At 36.2% G+C, this 25,251-nt stretch overlaps 1 long non-coding RNA gene across 4 annotated transcripts in view; it reads left to right on the top strand.

Annotated features, from left to right (window-relative positions):
- The window catches only part of LOC110741427, a 92,831-nt gene that overhangs the window by 58,194 nt on the left and 9,386 nt on the right, over window positions 1-25,251 (top strand). The window contains exon 7 of one of the 4 annotated variants that reach the window (XR_004177873.1): window positions 14,548-14,661. The exons of the other annotated variants lie outside the window; for them this stretch is intronic. This is a non-coding gene — a long non-coding RNA (uncharacterized LOC110741427). The remainder of the gene's footprint in view (window positions 1-14,547; window positions 14,662-25,251) is intronic. 4 annotated transcript variants of the gene reach the window in all.

Here is a 25,251-nt window from a genome sequence, read left to right as displayed (position 1 = left end):
ATTTATCATCATCAAGCAAGACATTTTGATTGTAACCCAAGAAGTATATTGTCCTGAACTAGATGCTGAGAAGCAGATATTTTTATATAACACTATTGTTATATCATCAAATCATTAAAGTTCTTATTGTGCAACCTGGAAATTCTTAAAGGCCGATTGATTTTCAATGACAATGTTAAACATATGTCTCTGAAAGGAATTTCTTAAATATAAGAGAATACAACAATAAAATTTGCTAATCATAAATTAGTATTTTTATTTCCAAAAGCCTGAGAATATAAATGTAAGATACAGCATAATTATCTAATGACAAAGATGTTTAAAAATTCAAGATCTGTTGTATTGATGTGGGTTGGCTGTGTCCCCACCCAAATCTCACCTTGAATTGTAAGAATCCCCATGTGTCAAGCGGGGGGCCAGGTGGAGATAACTGAATAATGGAAGCTGTTTCCTCCATACTAGTCTTATGACAGTGAATAAGGCTCATGAGATCTGATGGTTTTATTTTTTTATTTTTTATTATACTTTAAGTTCTAGGGTACATGTGTACAGCGTGTAGGTTTGTTACATAGGTATACATCTGCCATGTTGGTTTGCTGCACCCATCAACTCGTCATTTACATTAGGTTTTTCTCCTAATGCTATCCCTCCTCTAGCCCCCACCCTCTGACAGGCCCTGGTGTGTGATGTTCCCCGCCCTGTGTCCAAGTGTTCTTATTGTTCATTTCCCATCTATGAGTGAGAACATGTGGTGTTTGATTTTCTGTCCTTGTGATAGTTTTTTGAGAATGATGGTTTCCAGCTTCATCCACGTCCCTGCAAAGCACATGAACTCATCCTTTTTTATGGCTGCATAGTATTCCATGGTGTGTATGTGCCACAAATTCTTAATCCAGTCTATCATTGATGAACATTTTGGTTGGTTCCAAGTCTTTGCTATTGTGAACAGTGCCACAATAAACATAAGTGTGCATGTGTCTTTATAGTAGAATGATTTATAATCCTTTGGGTATATACCCAGTAATGGGATCGTTAGTTCTAGATCCTTGTGGAATCTCCACACTGCCTTCCCCGATGGTTGAACTAATTTACACTCCCACCAACAGTGTAAAAGCCTACCTATTTCTCCAAATCCTCTCCAGCATTTGTTGTTTCCTGACTTTTTAATGATCGCCATTCTAACTGGCGTGAGATGGTGTCTCATTGTGGTTTTGATTTGCATTTCTCTGATGACCAGTGATAATGAGCTTTTTTCATGTGTCTGTTGGCTGCATAAATGTCTTCTTTTGAGAAGTGTCTGTTCGTATCCTTTGCCTACTTTTTGATGACGTTGTTTGTTTTTTTCTTGTAAATTTGTTTAAGTTCTTTGTAGATTCTGGATATTAGCCTTTTGTCAGATAAGTAGATTGCAAAAATTGTCTCCCATTCTGCAGGTTGCCTGTTCATTCTGATGGTAGTTTCTTTTGCCATGCAGAAGCTTTTTAGTTTAATTAGATCCCATTTGTATATTTTGGCTTTTGTTGCCATTGCTTTCGGTGTTTTAGTCATGAAGTCATTGCTCATGCCTATGTCCTGGATGGTATTGCCTAGGTTTTCTTCTAGGGTTTTTATGGTTTTAGGTCTAACATTTAAGTCTTTAATCCATCTTCAATTAATTTTTGTATAAGGTGTAAGGAAGGGATCAAGTTTCAGCTTTCTACTTATGGCTAGCCAGTCTTCCCAGCACCATTTATTAAATAGGGAATCCTTTTCCCATTTCTTGTTTTGGTCAGGTTTGTCAAAGATCAGATGGTTGTAGATGTGTGGTGTTATTTCTGAGGTCTCTGTTCTGTTCCATTGGTCTATATCTCTGTTTTGGTACCAGTACCATGCTGTTTTGGTTACTGAAGCCTTGTAGTATAGTTTGAAGTCAGGTAGCATGATGCCTCCAGCTTTGTCCTTTTTGTTTAGAATTTTCTTGGCAATGTGGGCTCTTTTTGGTTTCATATGAACTTTAAAGTAGTTTTTTCCAATTCTGTGAAGAAAGTCATTGGTAGCTTGATGGGGATGGCATTGAATCTATAAATTACCTTGGGCACTATGGCCATTTTCATGATTTTGATTCTTCCTATCCATTAGCATGGAATGTTCTTCCATTTGTTTGTGTCCTCTTTTATTTTGTTGAGCAGTGGTTTGTAGTTCTCCTTGAGATGTCCTTCCCTTGTAAACTGGATTCCTAGGTATTTTATTTTATTCTCTTTGTAGCAGTTGTCAATGGGAGTTCACTCATGATTTGGCTCTCTCTTTGTCTGTTATTGGTGTATAGGAATACTTGTGATTTTTGCACATTGATTTTGTATCCTGAGACATTGCTGAAGTTGCTTATCTGCTCGAGGAGATTTGGGGCTGAGACGATGGGGTTTTCTAAATATATAATCATGTCATCTGCAGACAGGAACAATTTGACTTCCTCTTTTCCTAATTGAATACCCTTTATTTCTTTCTCTTGTCTGATTGCCCTGGCCAGAACTTCCAGAACCAATGACAAAAACCACATGAATCTCTCAATTGATACAGAAAAGGCCTTTGACAAAATTCAACAGTCCTTCATGCTAAAGACTCTCAATAAACTACATATTGATGGAACATATCTCAGAATAATAAGAGCTCTTTATGACAAACCCACAGCCAATATCATACTGAATGGGTGAAAACTGGAAGCATTCCCTTTGAAAACTGGCCCAAGGATGCCCTCTCTCACCACTCCTGATCTGATGGTTTTATAAATGGGAATTCTGCTGCACGAGTTGTCTTTTGCCTGCCATGATGTAAGACGTGCCTTTGCTCCTTCTTTGTCTTCCACCATGATGGTGAGGCCCAACCGTGTGGAACTGTGAGTCCATTAAACCTCTCCTTCTTTATAAATCACTTAGTCTTGGGTATCTATTTATTAGCAGCATGAGAACAGACTAATTGGTACTGGTAGAGTGGGATGCTGCAGTAAAGATACCTGAAAATGTGGAAGCAACTTTGCAACTGGGTAACAGGCAGAGGTTGGAACAGTTAGGAGGACTCAGAAGAAGACAAGAAGATGTGGAAAAGTTTGGGACTTCCTGGAGACTTGTTGAATGGCTTTGACCAAAGTGATGATAGTGGTATGGGCAATACAATCAGGGCTGAGATGGTCTAAGATGGAGATGAGGAACTTGTTGGGACCTGGAACAAAGATGACTCTTATCATATTTTAGCAAAGAGACTGGTGTCATTTTGCCCCACCCTATAGATTTGTGAAACTTCGAACTTGAGAGAGATGATTTAGGGCATCTGCCAGAAGAAATTTCTAAGTAGCAAATTGTTAAAGAGGTGACTACGGTGCTATTAAAAGCATTTCATTTTATGTATTCACAAAGATATGGTTTTGAATTGGAACTTATGTTAAAAAGGAAAGCAGAGCATAAATGTTTGAAAAATTTGCAGCCTGATGATGTGATAGAAAAGATAAACCCATTGTCTGTGGAAAAAATTCAAGCAGGCTGCAGACATTTGCATAAGTAACAAGGATCCAAATGTTAATCCCCAAGACAATGGGGAAAACGTTTCCAGGGCATGTCAGAGATCTTCATGTCAACCCCTTCCATTATAGGCTCAGAGGCGCAGGAGGAAAAAATTGTTTTGTGGATCAGGCCCAGGGATCAGTAGTTCAGACCCTGCTCTCTGCATCCTAGGAACTCGGTGTCCTGCGTCCCAGCCACTCCAGCCATAGCTAAAAGGGACCAAGGTACAGCTCCTGCCATGGCTTCAGGGGTGTAAGCCCCAAACCTTTGCAGCTTCCATGTGATATTGAGCCTGCTGGTGCACTGAACTCAAGAATTGAGGTTTGCAAACCTCTGCCTAGATTTCAGAGGCTGTATGGAAATCCCTGGCTGTCTAAGCAGAAGTTTGCTGCAGGGGTGGGACCCTCGTGGAGAACTTCTGCTAGGGCAGTGCAAAAGGAAACTGTGGGGTTGGAGCCCACACATAGAGTCACCAATGAGGCACTGCCTAGCAGAGCTGTGAGAAGAGGGCTATTGTCCTCTAGACCCCAGAACAGTGAATCCACCAACAAGCATACTGTGCACCTAAAAAAGCTGCAGACAATCAGTGCCAGCTTATGAAAGCAACGAGGAACGGGGGCTGTACCCTGTAAAGACATAGGGGCAGAGCTGCCCGTGGCCATGGGAGCCCACCTCTTGTAACAGTGTAACCTGGATTTGTGACATGGAGTGAAAAGTGATCATTAGGGAGCTTTAACATTTGGCTGCCCCACTTGATTTCAGACTTGCATGGGGTCTGTAGCCCCTTTGTTTTGGCCAATTTCTCCCATTTGAAAAGAGTGTATTTACCCAATGCCTGGATTCCCATTCTATCTAGGAAGTAACTATCTTGCTTTTTATTATACAAGCTCATAGGTGGAAGGGACTTGCCTTGTCTCAGATGAAACTTTGGACTGTGGACTTCTGAGTTCATGCTGAAATGAGTTAAGATTTTGGGGGACTGTTGGGAAGGCATGATTGGTTCTGAAATGTGAGAACATGAGATTTGGACGGGGCCAGGGGCACAATTATATGATTTGGCTATGTCTCCACCCAAATCTCACCTTGAATTGTAATAATGCCCACATGTCAAGGGCAGGGCCAGGTGAAGGTAATTGAATCATGGGGTAGTTTCCTTCATACTGTTCTTAAGGTAGTGAATAAGGCTCATGAGATCTGATGGTTTTATAAATGGGAGTTCCCCTGAACAAGCTCTGTCTTGCCTGTCATCCTGCAAAACTTGCCTTTGCTCCTCCTTTGCCTTCTGTCATGATTGTGAGGCCTCCCCAGTCATGTGGAACTGTGAGTCCATTAAACCTCTTTTTCTTTAGAAATTACCCAGACTCAGGTATGTCTTTATTGGCAGCGTGAGAACAGACTAATATACCTATTTACTTAATTAATTTTCAATTACGATACTTATAGAAATATTCAACCTTATTTTAACCAACTCAGTGCTTTGAAAATCCTATAATGAACTTACATTTTAAGACAGTTCTGTTCACCTTTCTCTTGAAAAGCATTTTATTTTCAATTTGAACTTTAAAACTATTAGAAGAAAGGCCAGTAATTTTCCTATGCCTCTATTTATTATATTGCCACCTGTGTTTCTGTTTGCTCTTTTCAGATCTGTGAGACTTCCTAATACTAACCAAACATGCACAGATATATATGAGTTTCCAGTTATTCCAACACTTTTGAATTCTTGTTTCTTCTATAAACCTTAACAGAAATCCTTCAGCAAATGCTTTTGACACTCTTCTAAACATGATGTGTTTCTCTTTCAGCATGATCATCAGATTTCGATTCACTGGTTTAAATCTCTATTTTCACTATAGGCTGAAAGGGGACAGAGACCACATCTTTGTTATTCCCCGATATGTCTGCAATACCTAGATCATGCCTATCTCATAGTAGATGCACACTGAGTTAAACAAGTGGTGATGATAACTCGTACAGTTAGAGTTTACCAAATGTGGAATTGACTAGTAAATTTGGGATTCTATAATTTTTGTGAATTTCACTGTCAGCTCAGTAATTATCATTTTTCATTAGATTGCTAATATAAAAAGCAAAAATATAAAATGAATTCTCTCTAATCCAAATATCTCTTCTTGACAGAACGACTGACTGAGATTCTAATTTTTTTACAGTGAAAAACTTAATGAGGGCTGAGAAAAACAGTGCAAAGAGAAAAATGAGTCTCCTTGGATATTTCCTTTCTTTGCCCAATGTTCGGTTTCCTTCCTCAATTTTTGCATTTTCAGTAGCTTATTCTTTTGGAAGTCTTGGCTGTAGTTTGATACTATTTATGTTCACTTTCATTATTCACTGAGATATTTAGACTATATAATATGAACATCAGAAATTTCTCCTTTTTTTTTTTTTTTTTTGAGACGAAGTCTTGCTCTGTCACCAAGGCTAGAGTGCAAAGCCACAATCTCAGCTCACTGCAACCTCTGCCTCCCGGGTTCAAGCGATTCCCCTGCCTCAGTCTCCCAAGTAGCTGGGATTACAGGCACCCGCTACCATGCCCAGCTAATTTTCACATTTTTTAGTAGAGACAGGGTTTTACCATGTTGGTCAGGCTGGTCTCGAACTCCTGACCTCAGGTGATCCACCCACCTCGCCTCCCAAAGTATTGGGATTACAGGCATGAGCCACTGCGTCTGGCCTGTTTTTTCACCCTTCAACTATATAACTTAGCTCCAAGTCTGAAAATCAATAAATAAATCAGTGTAAATGTAGTTTGTAAATTAATTATGAAACTTCATTGAGCAGATTCTTTTAAATTTATTTTAAATTGAGTTAATATGTGTTCATAATTAATGAATTCTAATAATATTGGGAAAACTGATGGTCATACACTGAAATGGATGTTGTCTGTAGTGAGTTGTTTTATTTGTAAATGCATATATATGTGTCCTACCTAGTTAACATCCCTTCATAACCTAATATTTATAAACAATCAACAAGTAAGTACTTTATGTTTTGTCTCTGTGTTCCCAGAACAATTATTTATTTACTTAACTGATATAGTCAGTCTCTTCAAGGGCTTATGTCATATATGAAGGTATTAAAAAACAATTAGTCTTGGAAAAACATAAGGAATACATAATTTAGCTTGGCTCAACAAGAAGGTTTTGATATATTAAGAGGTCCTGGTGCATGCAAAACCCATTATATAGATAAATACAGGTTAATAATCAAAGTTTTGGTGTGGGGTTGATCTATTAAGTTTTTAACTAACAACATCCTGTTTATGTACATTAAGTTTCTATCATGTTTAGAATATAAACTAATGTTTATAAAAAGTAAATAAACAAGTGAGTAAATAAAGTCAGTACTCTACGTGGTCACACTAATTTCTCGAGTGAATGTGTGTATTGAGCTCTTTAGCTGATATTTTTATCATTGTTTGCTTCATATTCAGTGTACCTAACAAGCTACACAGCTTGGAAAATTTAAGGAGAAAGTACTTGAGAGAACCAGTAAGAAGAATAGTTGTGAATGTTTTTGAAAGCAAAGGCCGAAGCTCTAACTAATAGATTCTAGGTGTAAAGAGGTATTTGAATAAATGTAAGATATAGCATATAGCATGTCTGTAATTATTAGCACACAAAATTATTGCATAACTATTGGCATTAACTCCTTATATTTAAAAAATTACTTTGACATATTTTTATGTAAGAGCTCTAAATAGTCACATTCAATTTTTCTTCTACAGACTATCAGTTAAGTCTTCAGCTATCTATAACTTCTAGCTGCTATTAACTTCTCATGCTGGGAATGCAATGTCTAAAATCCATTGCCATGTGGTAAATTAGAAAGAAAAGTGATGTTTTATTTGAGGAAATTATTGATATTTGCTTTTATATTACTTTTTAGCATGTTTAGCCCAATTGTACATGGTATTCTTGTTAGGTTATCCAGATTTTGGAATTGTAAATGGTGTGATAAGCATCTTGGAACATCTCAATAATCTTACAAAAATAAGGACCTTGGTCTGGAAGCCCTAAGATATTTTATGCAAAAGAGGTATTATCAAAGGCAATGACAAATAGCTACAGAAAGGCAAGTCGTGCATAAAAATAGGCATCATCCATCATTACAATAGAACTACTGAACACCTACCGAGTTCCTGATAAGCAGTATTATAACAATTAAGTAACCTTAGTCATTCCAGGACTTCCTTACATAGATGCTAATTGCTAAATATTTGGTTAACTGGAAAATGGAGAAGTTCAATTCATGAATATTTACTGAGTGCCTACTATGTATCCAGCAGTGTGGTGCAGAAATCAAGACAAGAATTAAGCCTGTAACTCACAAGCAAAATGTGTACTCATGATCTAACAAGCACATGTGTTCCGCCTCTCATTCACTTCTGGGAAATAAAACAGTGTCTAAAACTACTCTAGAAGTCCAGGGTAGTACATTAGGGAAATGTGCTAAATAATGTTGTCTCTGTGGAACCCACTTCTTGCTCTGGATTTTCTCAAGAAGTAAATAAGTTGGCCCACAAAATTAGATAGACTGTGGGCGTTTTTACATGCTTAAGGAAACATCAAAGCTTCGTAGAAAATGTGGATGTTGACAAGAAATTATGGAACATCTGTTTTATTCCTCTATAAGTATTTAACCAAAAAAGTGCCAAAAATAAATTTATAAATGTGGCCAGTTAATGGTAGACTAGAACAAGTCCAGGGCTCCAAATGTCCAGTTCAGAGCTCCTTCTGTAAGAAGTGTTCCAGTAAGAGTGACTCCATCTTGAGTGAGGTAGGCTAGGAAATTGAGGCTGCGACTTGCTAGGCTGCATTCCCAGAAAGTTAGGTATTCTTAGCCTCTAAATGTTTATGGCCAAGGGAACAGATTGATAATGTTTGCTAAACATACCCGGACTTGGAGTGTCCAGATATCCCAATATCTTGAGAACAAAGGCATTCCTAAGTTTTCTTTAAAGACAATAATATTGATTCTTGCAAAATGTAGTAATTAAGAAAATCAATCCTTTATCACAAGCCCTTGTAGCAAAGCACATCTCCTGTGATTTTTTAAAAATTACATATATATATACACACAAGTACTGTACCTAGAGTGGACACATTCCTCCTCTTACTTTCAGGAACGCCCTACTCTGTCTGTGGAGTAGCTGTTCTTTCACCACTTTACTTTCTTAATAAATTTGCTTTTGCTTTACACTGTGGACTCGTCCTCAATTCTTTCCTGTGAGAGATCCAGACACTTCTCGTGGAGTTTGGATCCAGACCCCTTTCCTGTAACATTTCTACCAAAATACATCAGCTGTTTCCCTGTCTTATACCTAAATTTAGGCTAACATTGAAAGTAAGATCAAAACAGTTATAAGATGGCATTACATGGTTGCTAATTAGTCAAACATGAATAGGTTCTAGAAGTAGCTCTTAAGCCCCAGGAATACAGTGAGCAAACATTTTCAGTATTCCTTGAATTCATTAATGACCCTAGAACTGTTACCTCTCAATGACTATACTATTAAATAATATACTTATGGCTATAAAGAATCAAAATTACAGAACAAATAGAAATATGGTTTTTAGGATGAGGCAGGCAGATCACTTGAGCTCAGGAGCTTGAGACCAGCCTGGGCAACATGGCAAAACCCATCTCTACAAAAATACAAACGTGCTCTGGGACTGACGGTGCATGCCTTAGGTCCCAGCTATTTGGGAAGCAGGCTGTAGTGAGCCGAGATTCATACCACTGCACTCCAACCTGGGTGACACAGTGAGACCCTGTCTCAAGAAAAAAAAGAAAGGAAAAAACAAAGAAAGAAAAAAAAAAGAAGTATGTTTTTTATAGCACAGACTTTTAACTGGTTATTTCTTCTTAATTTGTTTTCTCATGTTTCTGACAACGATTTAAAATCAATCTGCTGAATAGGTTACAGTGAAATATCAATGTCTTCATCTGCCCCTGCTCTATTTCAGGGCAGATATTTTTGTTTTTGTGCTCTACCACTTTGCTTCAGTCTTAAGAACAGGGAATTTGTGAGTGATTTTGCCGTGTTATTCCTATATATGATATTAGGACTTATATTTTTGTAGTTATTCCTCAGATTACTATAGATTTCATTAATTGCTCTGAAGAACAATTCAAAACAGCATGATTGACAAATGGGAATTTTCTCTACACCTAAAAAAAAAATCATCATTATCAGAGGTCTTCTTTGCAGACTATTCAACTATAAAGAGAGAGAGAAAAAATAATCCTTTGACTTCTCTCTTACATCTCAATATTTACAAATCACCAAGTTTTAATTTCATAGAGAAAATGAGAAAATATTATTAACTTAGTTTGTATCCTCTATTTCCTACGAAGAAATTGCAATTAATCTAGTTTCAGAAGTTTAGATACAACTCATTCATACAGATGCACTACAAATTTGAACTACAAAAAAGCAAATTTGCAGTGTAAGTCTTACGAAATTGTTAACAGCATCTCCATTTTCTACTGCACATAATGCATCACAAAATGTAGAAGCAATGACTAAGTCAGTATGGTCAGAAAAAATTTCAAAGTTGATTGTAAATGTTATGTCTGAGTAAACAGGTATTGAATGGAAACACACAGTGGAAAGGAGAAAAAAAATGACTCTGATACATGGTTTTATATCATTGCTTAAATAGTTAAAACAAAATATGTGTGTATATAGATGTATTGTACATACTATAAAAAGTAAAATAGCTTAAAATATTCACAGAAATATCAGTGTCTGCTATTTTTAAAGAAGCAGAAAAACCTATAGTTCACATTATCATAGTGTGATTTAAGACAATATTTTACATTATGATACAAAACGAACCAAAAAAATTTGTTGGGCCATTTTACTGGTTGTTTGTCTACATCCTCAAGCCCATATGTATAATATTTACTTTTTTCTGATATGGAGAGAAATGTATTCTAATTTTTGAAAATTTCAGACACACAGAAAGATAGAAAAAATAACATTTTATTTCCTTTTTTCAGTGCCTTATCATACCTTATCTGCACAATTCCCTGTTTTAACTTCTGAATATTATATTATAGGGAGAAATCCACATTTCATTAAACTTCTTTGAGAAATGAATTTTAAGTGTTAGCATATGTCATTAAAATATTTATGGTTATGTAGATTCTCCAACATTTTAAAGGTTATTATGTATTTTTGTTTATTAATTTCATGAATTAATTTCTTTAATTTAGCTTCCAAGCAGGAAGTTAACGATTTGTGGAGTACCAACATTGATGGCTTCCAATAAGTACTGAAGGAAGGGTTAAGTGCTGCCTGAATGACCCCTTAGTTAATTACCCCCATAGCTTTAATAAGTAACTCAGTGCTCCCAAATGTCTATGATAAGAGAGTGTTCATGGAGTCAGTGGAGGGTACTAACCTCTGGACTTCATACAAAGCACTTAAACATTATAGTATATACAAGCCTTTCTCAGCTGATATCTGAGGAAACCAAAATCGTAGTTACATATGTACTATTGATTGAGTTCCTAAAATGTGTCAAATCAATATATATAACACTTCACACACACACACACACGCACACACACACACATTTTCTTAAGCCATTACTGAAACTCTGCAAACTCAAAGAAAAGCTGCTTGTTATTGAAAAGATGGCAACCCTGTGCCCTGATCCAGGAGGTAGAAAGTAAGGGAGAACATAAGGGATTCCTGTCACCTTTCTCAGTAGTGGAACTCTTCTAGTTCGTGAAATAAAGTATTACTAGACCACCAGAGCTTTGTTGTTGCTTATTCCCCTCAATTTAGTTGCATTGACTAATATTTCATGGAATGTCTCTTGCACTCTGATTATAGGCTGTCTTTGGATTTTTTTGTTTTCAGAACCACGTATTTGTCATTCAGCCATTTCTTTCTTTAAAAAACATTATAGTTGCAAGGAGGATGAGTCTCTATCGATATCTGCCAGACAAATGCTATTTCAATGTAGATAGTCAAATGCATCCTTTATCTTTTTTCCTGCTTTTTCAAAATTGTGGTAAAACACACATAATAGAACATTTATCATCTTAGCCATTTTTAAGTGGATAATTTAGTGGTATTAACTACATTCATAATGCTATGGAACTGTCACTATGGTCCATTCTTTAACTTTTACTACCCTTATATAAAAGCAATTAGAATTTATGTAAATTAGGAGTTCCTTCTAGGGGAAAAGTTTTTAAAATGCACTCTGTGTTAGTAAGCAAATCACTTCATTTTAGTGTGGTCAAGATACAACTTAAATCAATGCCGTTTTATTGATTGATTTGATGTGGCTATGCAATGACAAAAGTCAAAGGAGGAAATGTTGTCTATTAAAAAAATACACCTAGTTTTGTTTTCCCAGAAACTAACACCAATTCCAAAGTTTTTTCAATAATACATTTTTCTTTAAAAGGGGGGAGGTTTGTATAGTTTTTTTTTTTTTTTTGAGACAGGTCTCCCTCTGTCATACAGGCTGGAGTACATTGGCACAATCAACCTAGACCTCTCAGGCTCAAGAGATTCTCCCTCGACTCACCCACTCAGTAGCTGGGAATACAGGCACACACGACCATGTCCAGCTAATTTTTTTGGTTTTTCTTTTTTGTAGAGACACGGTCTCAGTATGTTGCTCAGGCTAGTCTCTAACTCTTGGGATCACATGATACCCCCGCCTTGGCCACCCAAATTACTGGGATTATAGGTGTGAGCCACCGCACCTGGTCTGTATACTTGAAATATTTTTATCCAACTCAATATTATTACAGAAAAGGAAATACCAGATAATTGAATAGTAAATGCATTTACAATGATCTAGAAGATGGGGAAAAGCCTTCCAGAAACAATATATTCTTCCCAATATCTAAGCACTTGTTATATGTGATATAATTGCATATTTTAAAAGTCACCCTGCTTCTAAATAAAATTATGTTGAATACTATAAACATGTGACTACTGAGCGTTCTTAAACACTACTTTTATTCCAGCTGATGACTACTAAATATTCAGAGATAATGAAATATATCATACTTTTATTCAATATCAATTCAAATAATGTATTACTGTAAAACAAAACTGTCAGTTCATGGTGCTATGTGAAGATTTCACATTCCTTTGGCTTTGCTAAAACTTTACAGAGCTACTTCCTTTTATAGGGGTTTTCAAAATAAAACAGAAGTATTCTTATTTGCTTTCTATGAGATTCCTGTGTCATTTAGGGGTTAAAAACACATCTTACAGGACAAAAATAATTAATTTACTTATCTTTTACCTATTCACGTTTAAACATTGTTAATTAGATAAGTGCTTTAGCAGTAAATATATGGGAATATCTGTATGTGCAATTGAGGAAAAGAGAGGAAAAAGGGGCAGCACAATTTTGGATCTTCCAAAATTCTCACGTAAAATCAGACAGAGCACCTAGATGGCAAAAATAACAATATATGTAAAATATTTCCAACTTAAATAGGTGGCAAGGAATACCACAAACCCAAAATACACTGCCATCAAGATCTGTATCTTGTAGGCGCCTGTAAGGGAGAAAGTAGAGAGAAGCAATGGAGTTTCTGATGAACTCACATTAGCCAGCCGGTATTCACTAGATGGTGTAAGGAATGCCTGCTCCTGAGAATGGCAGTTGAAGGTAGAAGAAACATTTCCCACTTGACTGACAGGATAGTAAAAACAGTGGGTGGTAAAGCCCTAAAGGACTTCTATGAACTCTCCAAACTGATCTCCAGAGTCTCCTTTCAGGAAAGGATCCGAATGGAACTGCAGGGCGCTGTGGCTCAAGCCTGTAATCCCAGCACTTTGGGAGGCCGAGGCAGGCGGATCACGAGGTCAGGAGATTGAGACCATCCTGGCTAACACAGTGAAACCCCGTCTCTACTAAAAACACAAAAAATTGGCTGGGTGTGGTATGGGGCACTTGTAGTCCCAGCTACTCAGGAGGCTGAGGCAGGAGAATGGCATGAACCCGGGAGGCGGAGAGTGCAGTGAGCCGACATTGCACCACTGCACTCCAGCCTGGGCAACAGAGCGAGACTCCGTCTCAAAAAAAAACAAAAACAAAAACAAAACAAAACAAGTACTAATAAGAGATGAATAAAAGAGAAAACCCAGAAACTATATTGTTCCAGATAAAAATAGAAGATAAAAATAGGAAATGCTCAGGAATCTTAGAAAGCAAGATGCCATGTTTTTAATACTACATGCAAAACAAGAGAGCAAGGAGATATATGAAATTAAGATTTTGGAACCAAGTGTCTTCTAAAAGCTCAAGCCTGAAACTCCCCTATTAGGAGACACTTTCAAATCTTTGATGTATGATTTGTGGTTTCAGATCAGTTTCTTCTCTCCCTCTCTTCTCTGGAGTGGTCATTTTGGACTAGTCCTTCAACATATGCACCCTCTTTCATTTGGTTATCTTGTACGATGATTGTGTAGCTTTCAGATAATCATAACACATGCCCACACCTATAACCAGGTCACAGGACTCCATATTGGACTGTAGTCAACTCTTCTCTTTGTCTTAAATGAGTTTGCATGTTTTGCATAACTTCGAACCCTTGAATGTTATATATTAAAACACAAACCCTATTATCTGAGCTTACCAAAGCCTGGCTTTATTTGATGAAGGGAGTCTTCTTTGTAATGGTGATCTCAAACTGGCAATAAAATAGTTAACATTTATTAAGGATTTACTACATACTAGGCACTGTCCTGAGTATATTGCATGTGCTATCTCTTTTGAAATTCATGATTTTATGATCCAGGCACTACTGTTGTCCACTTTACTACAGAGAAAACTGAGGGACAGAGGAGTTAAGTAATTTGCCACAATTACCAAGTAGACAAGTTAAATGAGGGAGAAATTTTAAAGTATAAATTTTTCTTTTGTAGCTATTCTAATCAATGCCCAATTTCTATCTGCAGTGGAATTTAGTTTTGGCCAATGATTGCACTGATCTTTTATCTTAGTATTCCAATATAGAGATGGATGGTCTACGTGATTACACTTAGCAGAACTGAACCTGTGGCATTGTATGACATTTTCACTTCACTTTATGTATTGTCAAAGCCAAGTAGCACTGGGTAAGTATCTACCAATAAGGCAGAGATCAATTCCTTAATATGTGGATGTTTTCTGTATTTTAATTTCCTGGAACAAACAAATATTTTAAAAGTAGCTTATCTCTATATCTTTTGAAGAGAAGTGGGTCACTTTATGAATATATAAGTTCTCTGTTGCCCTGTTTACTTCTAAGAACACCATCCCTTCTCCATCCATCCACATTATTTGGGCCTGCTATTTATTTTCCATCCTTCCTTAGATTAGTTATCACCCCCACTATGTAGTCCCTACCCTACTCACATCTACAAATGAAGATCCTTTTTTTCTGCTTCCAACTGACTACTTTCCATTCTACATTAGATTTTAAGCTATGAGTTTGTTGTAAATTTAGGAAAAATCTGAGGGACTTAGAAATGTAATGAGTGTGCTGACCAACTTCACCATTCATTGTCTCTACCTTTGCTTGTTGTTAACCATTTTACAGCTTCAGACAAGTTGTGTCTTAAAAACACAAATTTTCCAGTAAAGTGCAGTTGATCATCACTCTGTGAATATTGACTAGGTTTTCTATTCATTTATAAATTCATTTCAGCATTGGTTTTCTGACTAAACGTATGTGGCATTTTGAAATCTATTTTGATCCAATTGTAATATCTTACTGGTTTCTTCAGTAATTAATGAATAAGATATTTTATGAAGTAATTTATATCTGTGTGAAAGTCATTATATTACCTATTTTAAAAAATTTTAATAAGAAAGTTGCATCTCGTTCTCTGTACTATCTGATTTTCAGAAATTCTGGCAAATTTCTGGCACAGAAAAGTACAATGTAAGTATTAAATGAACTGATTAATTATTTTCAAGCGTTATTCTTGGGATGTAGTGCTGTTGACCTGTGTTACAGACAGAGATTCTAGCACAGGTTTAAATAGAAACCTAGACCCAAGTCAAGATGCATTCACATAAAAAATACCCATATTCTTGATCACTAAAGGAATCTCAGAGATTTGGTTGGTTTTAAATTTGATTCCCAAGGCTAAATCATTTTTGGCAGATGTTGACTAAAAAGGAAGCTTTAGACATCTCAAGATGTTAGTTTGTTGAAAGTTAATATTCCCAGTACAATGTATTTTCCATAAGTTTCCAAGAAATCAGACCTATGGCTGAAGACAAGTTGCAGTGATTTTGTAAGCTTTCCAGAATTCACTATCAAAAGTGTTAATGTTGGTTTCTGCACCTACAATCTCCAAGAGTACATTAGTAGAAGCAACTGCTGTTTATTAATCCCCTTTCATTGAGGCATACTTTTATTTCCCCAAGACTCTATTCTCATTACAGATTTTTGATACCTCACTTTCTTCTTCTTCATGGTTATATTCTTCCTATGGCTATATAGTAGCCATAAAAATAATAAAATTTACATAATAGCAGCATGTACATAATAAAATTTATATTCCATTGACGTATATTTGAAAAAAAATCACTTATTTAAATCTATTTAGATACTGATTTTCTGACCCGAAATCCCTTTTTATACTTTATTTAAGTAAATAGTATAAGTTGCCCATTTCCTAGAAAATCCTGTTGGTAAACAAATACTGTAAGATAAAAGCTGCCAGAACACTGAAAATAATTTGCATTCATTGACTTGGTAGAGGTGATGGACAAAGGCTCATTTTTAAAATGGAGCACAATTCAAAATTATACACTAGACAAATCAATAATTCTTTGTACATGTCAGATGAAGTAATTATCTTGGTCAGCTAATTGCCTTTAAGGAAAATATCTCACTAAACCAAAGCCTTTAGAAATACAAATGAAAAATACGTTTTTATTTCTCCCTAACTGTGAAATCAAAGTCTGAATATCTTAATTTGTATTTTCCATGACACATTTATTCTTCAAATTGAATTTTTTTCGTTGTTTTCTGAAAGATTTTTGTAAGCTTCTGAACTTAGAACAGAGATGAACTCTCCAAAGAAAGAATAGCCCCACTGAACTTTGCAAGACTGTGCAAGACTTCCTAAATGGACACTTTTATGCATTTGGAAGAGTTGATTTATAAAAGCTGGAGACACTGACTGCTTCTTTAAAATTTTTGAAAAAACAAAATGTATATGAACAGGGTGTATTATCTTATCTTTAAGAATTTGTTCATGTGATATGCTCAAATACAAGATTTGCTCTTCAATACGTATCCAACTTGCAAAATATTTAAGTATCAAGGGTGAGGCCAAAGAATGCATTTTATGGAAAAACTTTCACAAATGATCCTCTACACTACTATAGCTATAGAGATGATTGAAACTATTTCTACCACCCTCCCATATGGTATCACATCACCAATGGAACTATGGGGGTGTGTGTTTTATCCGTGAATCCAAACTAGAATAATGGCAGATGTAATTGTTTTAGATTTCCTAACCTATTAATTTGCTTCCCAAAACTCCTCTTCTAAATGGCCATTTATGGGAAATTTCACACAATCAGATGGACAATGGGAAATTGAATTCATTAAATTTTTTTACTGAATACTAAGAAATAATTCATTTGATTTCAGGATCCCCTTGACTGATTTAAATGACAGAACTGAGTAATTTTGTTCACTCTGTTTGTATGCACAGGTTACCAATTTAATACAATCAAAATTGTTTTTCTAGCCCAATGGGCTTCCTTTTCATCTGATTGGCCCCTGGCACTCACTGATTGACAAGTATTTCACAGTCACAGTTTACCTTTTAAAAAACCCAGGTCTTATCACTTATTTCTGTATTCATTTTTCTTTTGTTGTGCTTACATTGGAAGTGCCCTGGGAGTGCTTGATATCTTATCTCTTCTTTCCTTGGACTGTCTGCAATTCAGTTAAAAAACATTCATTCTCTTTCAGCCTGTTCCCTTTTTAAACAAACAAACAAACAAACAAAAACTTCTCCCTCACAGACTGAACTATATCAATGCCTTATTTCCTGGCACTTTTAGCAAGGGATGAGATGTATGGGTAACATAAAGGAGGAAGCTGCCTGCAGTAGGGGCTGCCTGGTTTTCCTATTTCTCTTGGAATTCCTTTCAGTCTTCGTCATGCAGTGAAGGATTTTCAGACAAGTAATTTTTCTATGTGTAACTGACATGTAAATAGCTAATGTAGTAGACTTGGTATAGAGACTTGGCAGAAGGCCCAAGGTTCAGAATATTAATATTTTCCTATTGGTTTTGGGATAGAAAAGCAGTGTGACCTTCTTCAAGTAGCCAGGCTATCATTTCAGCTGCTTCTAAGGATTCATTTTTTTTTTCTTACTTCCTCACAGTCTTGAGAATCAGCAACAATGTTTCTATAATAAGTCTTCTCAGTGGCTTAAAGCCAACAATTATCTAAAGGTAGGTAGCATCTTAGCCATCAATCAGTTAGATATCTTTTCAGTCTGCATTCTGGGGTGCCCTTATGTTCATTTCATTCAGAATATTCCTAGATATTTTCAGGAAATAAGAGAGATGCCAAACACTGAGATCTTAAGATAGAGTATGTCACTCCTCTACAAGAGTTAACTCCAATTTTTCTGATATTGGAGTTCTACTTCAAATTTTATGCAATATCAATTTTAATAATTACTTAGAAATTCCTATTCTACATGTTTCTTAGCTTCCATTGTTCAAGCATAATAATAACAAATACTGTTTCCCTGAGTTTATCACCATCTACAATTATAGAACATCAGAATCTAATTAATTGGCTGGGCATGGTGGCTCATGCCTGTAATCCCAGCACTTTGGGAGGCTGAGGTGGGAAGAACACCTGAGGTTGGGAGTTCAAGACCAGCCTGACCAACATGGAGAAACTTAAAAATATAAAGGTTTTTACTAAAATACAGAATTATTCGGGCATGGTGGCACATGCCTGTAATCCCGGCTCTCGGGAGGCTGAGGCAGGAGAATCACTTGAACCCAGGAGGCAGAGGTTGTGGAGAGCCGAGATCACACCATTACACTTCAGCCTGGGCAACTAGAGCAAAAACTCCATCTCAAAAAAATATATATATATATTTAATTCATTCTGTATTTGTCTCAAACTTATGGAAAGACCCTACTCCTCTTCAACCTGTTTCTGAGGGTTAACACAGTGGAACTCAAAACACCGAAACTTCCATCTCTGGTATAAGAGACTGCACAGGAATCACATTGTGGCACATTGGATGGAAACTACTCTGCTGTGTCTGTATCTTAGAGCTGTTGGGGCCTGCAAAGAAAGCTGAGACCTCTGAGGTCTTAATGCAAAATGAAACATACCATGCTTTCCACTTATGTGGGGAAAGGATTCCACTTCCTCAACTGTGCTAATCCATGAATCCCTGGACTGTACTTTGATGTTCAGAGATTTTAGCAAAAGAACTATATCTATACTTTCTACCTACTCCATCTTCTTAGATCTAAGCACACATTGGTGAAGATTGGGCTAAAAATAATGCAATAATTAACAGTGGGCTGTTCAACTGTTCTCTTTCCCTTTCTCCCCTATTAGACCCTCGGACATTGTTTTTAGACCTCCGTGCCTGAATTCTACCTTTCCTTTCAATAAGCTATTTCCCAGGAAATTCCACAGTTCCTTATATAAATAGTTCATAGCTAGATCTGGCTTTCATATCCTTTATTGGGACTCCTATTTGCATGAATCTTAGGGCAAGCAAAGCTCAGGTTCTAGCTGACACAGGGAACTGAGATTCAGACAAGTGAGAATGACTTGCCCAAAATCCCAGTCAGTGGCAGGACAAAAATACCCCACAATTTACTGATTCCAAATTAGAAGTGGCACACGACCTCTCAGGAAACTCATAGCAATCCTAGAATCAGCCATTGCTCCAACGAGCCCTGATTCCTTCCTTTGGAGAAAGCTATTTGTAATTGACATATGGGCCCATGGTATGCACATTGTTACTGGGGTGTCATTTCTTTTAGGCTCTTGCGCCTGATGGAGCAAAGAAATATATGTTTGTATACTAACTGCTACAAGAAAACACGCTTATAAAAGTATAAATACTTCTGTGAGTAATTATCTGTAAGCTCATTAAGCAGAACACGAATTCTTACTAGTTGTTACTTTTGAAATTTCTCCCACCTCCAAATTTTTATTCCTTTCACATTTGCAAAGATCTCTTTCCTTTCACCTGGGCTTTATTCTATGTTTCTGAATTGTCTAATTTTGATGAGACGGGCTCATCTATGTGACAATAGACTGGAAGGCCTCAAAAAGCCACCACCAGAATCTGGTAGCAGCTAATTAAAGCCCTGGAGAAAATGAGGTAACTCATAAATACCTAAAATTGAGAGAGGAGAGGAGGACCGTCTGATGAGTAGTCCCAACATTCAAGACAAAAATTCAGAGGAAGCAGAACTAATAGTGACTTTAGTCATTGAAGTCATCAGAACATATGTGATTGTTCATAGCCTATTAATTTAATTCACTCAGTAAGTTGATTTTTTTCAGTCCTCCGTGCCTTTGCATATCTTTTCTCTAGAATTCCCTACATGAGCTATTCCAGCTGGTAAATTTCTTTCACCATTCTGTACTACCTCCCCTCTGTCCCCAATCACAGTTAAATGTAACTGCTCCAGTGAAGTTTTTCTCAATGAACATTTTATTCCCATTTTTGTAATAAATGTCTTTCATATAGTGTTTATCTTATTGTACTCTAATCATGTACATACATGTCTTTTCCCTACCATAAGTTGTAAACTTTCTAAAGTCATTCACCTCCAAGTCTAAAACAATGTTTGCCATAGAGTAGACATTCTAAAAATCTTTGAGTTGAATGATTGAACCGATTTATTAATTAATTAGCAGAATATGTATTTATGTTATAGGTGTTAGAAGGGAAAGTACATATATGGATGAATTTGAAAGTGAAACTCAGAAAAAAATTGTATGAAGATTGTTAACTCTAGAAAGTTTCTAGTTGCAAATTATTTATTCCATTTACCTGGCATGGGGTCTGAAATTCACCATTAAATTTCTTTCACTAGGTTTAATATATTTTTGTTCACGGTAACATTCTTCTAAGAAAAAACATATTCAGACAGAGTTAGCCTGGTGTTAACTTGTTGTCAGTCCTTCATACCCTGGTATGTGTGAAATGATCAGAGCTCCTGATAGCTTTGGTACTGAGCACTGACTACACAGATAGAAGTAGAGGTTAGTTGATTCTTACGAGCATTGATGTTAATAGTAGTGTAGTGAAAACTGTTTTGCCCCTTATAGTTTGTGTGTTGGTTAATATTGAGTGTCAACTTGATTGGATTGAAGGATGCAAAATATTGTTCCTGTGTATGTCTGTGAGGTTGTTGCCAAAAGAGATGAACATTTGAATCAGTGAACTGGGAAAGGCAGACGCACCCTCAATCTGGGTGAGCACATTCTAATCAACTGCTAGAGGGGCTAGAATAAAGCAGGCAGAAGAAATGTAAAGGAGCAGACTTGGTGAGTCTTCCAGCCTTCATCTTTATCCTGTGCTGGATGCTTCCTGCCCTCAAACATCAGACTCCAAGTTCTTCAGCTTTTGAACTCCTGGATTTACACCAGTGGTTTGCCAGGGACTCTCGGCCTTGGATCACAGACTGAAAGCTGCACTGCCAGCTTCCCTACTTCTGAGGTTTTTGGGACTTGGACTGGTTTCCTTGCTCCTTAGCTTGCAGACGGCCTATTGTGGGAATTCATCTTGTGATCATGTAATTCAATACTCTTTAATAAACTCCCCTTCATATATACATCTATTAGTTCTGTCTCTCTACAGAACCCTGATTAAAATAGTTTGAGACTTACTAGTGAATTATTAATCTCCCCAAATTTCAGTCTTCTCATTTGTAAAAAGTTTCTAGGATCCATATCATTGAAAGATAGGAAGACCAAATGAAATAGCTAACTCACTACCACATACACAGTAAATACTCAACAAATATTAAATGCTACTATTATTTTCATATTCTCCAGGTATGGAGGTTTTGGCAGGGGTTTGCAGAGAAAAATTCTTTTGCTTTACAAGGGATTTCCCAAATTGGAAAACCCTGAGTGGGATATCAAAGGGATTTTTAGAATTCTCTAGCAACCCCAGGCATCCATTACAGAGTTAGAAGCAGGAGGAAGCAGAGTAAAGAAAAAAAGAATAATTAGATTGAATGCTGTCATGCGGTAGAGTATTTCCATGATGGATGGAATATTTTCTCCACTACAAAATATTGTGGAGAGGTTTCCTGGCAAGGAGAAGCTGAAAGTTGACCAATGATTCATTCCTGCAACATTCACAGACAGCACATTATGGTTCAGGCACTAATCTAAGCCCTGAGGATACAGCAGTAAACAAAAGAGCAAAAGCCTCTGCAGATATTAAAATTGTAGTGGAAGAGATGGCCTTTCCAGAGGTGAGAAATAGGGCTTCGGATAAGCTGCAGTGGTTTCTCCTATCACCATGAGTAAAAGTGGGTTACAATTTTACTACTCTGAAATATATCAAGATCACCTCTAAAATGTCAATATATATATTGTGCACTTAACATATGCAAGGACTGTGCTAACCCCTCTAATAGATAACTTATCTCTTACAACAAATTTATGATGTAGACGTCATTGTTATCACAATTCTTCCAGTGAGTAAACTGAACCACAGAGAAAGTAGTTAACTTTCCCAAGGTCACACACATAATAAATGATACAGTCAGTATTCAGGTCCAGAAAGTCTGATTCTAGAGCTCATAACCACTGCCTTATATAGTCATGTTTAAGGCAAGTAAGAATGTCCTTTAACAGTTTGTCCTTTATCGCTGTCACCATTTTTCCCTAAGACTCCACAGAGAATACTCAATTGGCACATTTCCAATACTCTTTCTCCCTGTGTAGTCATTCCCTTCCAAATCCATATGACATGAGTCAGACAGGAAAGAAATTTGAACCAAAATAGGTCACTTTTTTGCAGCTTAAGTCACACATGATTTTTTTTTTTTTATTTTTGAATACACAAAAATCAATATTAGGTCTGGGAGCTATGTTATATCTTCGTAAATATTTAAAAATATATTTACATTTGAATAATCTAAAATGTGCCTTTAAATATAAATGTTCCTTTTAATAAACCCATACAAGGCCTAGACTGCAAAGAACACCTCAAATTTAATATTTTGTACAAATAGCATTGGTAAGATAATGTTATTAGGCTACTGTAAAGGTAGCTGGCAATAAAAGTGTTCTGTAAAAAAAAGGGGTAAGAAATTGGGGAAAATGGTTCAAAAAATATCAAGAAAATATAAAAGCAAAATTGCTAAAATACATGAATTCTTGATTTTTTAAATGTATTGCCAATTTCAGGAAAGAGTACTAATTTGAAGGTTTTTATACAAGACCTAAAATCCATCTTTTTAAATATCTAAATCACTCATTCGGTGTTGATAGAATCACTGAGGTGTAAACTGGATGCGAGTATATTTATAACAATAAGGATACTCTCTAAAAGGCAGTGACTAACATTACCATGCTTCATGGAAATACTCAACTCCGATGATTTGAACCAAAATGATTAGCTTTGATTTTGCTATTTCTATTGGTGTATGAGCCAGATGCATTCTTCATGTTGTTTATACATAACCTTCAGCTGGGACTAAAATTCATGACAATAAATGAGTTTTTAATATTTATCTGTTTATACATAATTTGAATTTAATCACAGTTCATCTCTACAGCTATCTTTTATTTCACCAGATTACTTCACATAGTTCTTTTTTTAGCCTACCTAAAACTTTGTAGTAGAATATTTGTCCTTAATCATTTAAAATATTTTAAGATCTTCTATTACAATTTTGAATGTCATGTGTAGGATATAGAATTAAGTGATAGTTTCAGGCTTCATATAAGTGCAGGAAATAGTTGTGAGAAATTATAGAGCCATTTATAGAAATTTAGTATTACAGAAGTCTCATTTAATATTTTTATTGCTATTTCACATTTATAATTACTTTACAGTACAAAAGTGATTTTAAATCTTCCTTATGCTAGTCTTCTTTGCAGTATCAAGATTTACCCAAGTACTGCTATTTTCAGTTTTAACTTCTTCAGTATAGAAAAATTGCTAACTTTTAGATTCCCTTAAACCCAAAAGGGGCAGTGTGTCATAATTAAATACTAGGATAGATAATCTCAGCAGAAGATAAATCATATTCTACCTCTGTTACTCACTCTGTTACTCACTGTGTGATCTATTTTAACCCTTTAAAATATAGGTTATTCGTCTGTAAAACTGAGGTCAATTATACCTGCTTCATAGGGTGGTTGCCAGAAAGTAAGACAATACAAATAACAGATGGCTCGAAGTAGACTAGATTACTTTCTATGCATGCAGTCTTTGGCTTATAGTAAGCTATTCTTCCTGTCTTCAAAGAGTTCCATCTTCATTTCATAAGCAAATTTATAATTAAATAGATATTTGTACTGAAAATTTAAATTATTTAACAAGAGCATGTAACAAAAGTTTTGGCATATTCACGGAATAGCACAGCCATGTAAGTTTGGGGCTCAGAGAATTTTAAGTCAAGCACTTGCATGTGGGGTTTCAGCCCAGCTGTGTTTGTGTATATATATCACACATACGAGCATTTCTGTCTGCGTACATCTTAATTGGGAGAGGGATGTGATTCGCTTTGTCAGTTTCAGTTTCAAGGTGTTTTTCACATCTTGAAGTGTTAGATTTCTTTAAAAGTTGTATGTAGCCTTTGGAGGTTTGAAAAGAGAGAGAGAGAGAACTAAAAATCAGGGTTAAGATATTTTAAAATAAACTTATTATTTACCATGTCATGTCAACAATCATGTGGAAGAGGGGCCAGGATATTGAAATCTGAGTTTGAAATGATGACAGTATTTTAGAGGTATGATCTAGAAAAAATACTAATATTTAATATGAAAAAATATTGAAATGATTTGACTGTGTGTCCCAACCCAAATATCTTCTCAAATTGTCATTCCCACATGTTGAGAGAGGGCCATGTAATCTCCAGATGTTGAGGGAGAGAGGTGATTGGACCATGCGGGCAGTTTCCCCCGTCCTATTCTCATGATAGTGAATGAGTTACGAGATCTGATGGTTTCATAAGAGTTTGAGAGCTCCTCCTTCGCATGCTCTCTTTCCTGCTGATTGGTGAAGAAGGCATCTGCCTCCCCTTCTGCATGATTTTAAGTTTCATGAGGCCTCCCTAGCCATGTGGAACTATGAGTCAATTAAACCTACTTTCTTTATAAATTATCCAGTCTCAGGTATTTTTTATAGCAATGTAAAAATGGACTAATGCAGTAAATTGATACTGGGAGTGGGGCACTGCTATCACGATACCCAAAAATGTGAAAGTAACTTTGAAGCTGGATAACGGGCAGAGGTTGGAACAGTTTGGAGGCCTCAGAAGAAGACAGGAAAATGTGGGAAAGTCTGGAACTTTCTAGAGACTTTTTTAATGGTTTTGACCAAAATGCTGATAGTGATATGAACAATGAAATCCAGGCTGAGGTGGTCTCAGATGGAGATGAGGAACTTATTGAGAACTGGAGCAAAAGTAACTCTTGCTATGCTTAAGCCAAGAGACTGGTGGCA

The sequence above is a fragment of the Papio anubis genome, chromosome 13, assembly GCF_008728515.1.
Source record: "Papio anubis isolate 15944 chromosome 13, Panubis1.0, whole genome shotgun sequence".
NCBI lineage: Eukaryota > Metazoa > Chordata > Mammalia > Primates > Cercopithecidae > Papio > Papio anubis.
Note: the sequence above shows the minus strand (reverse complement) of the source record. Positions and strands in the feature narration are given on the sequence as shown.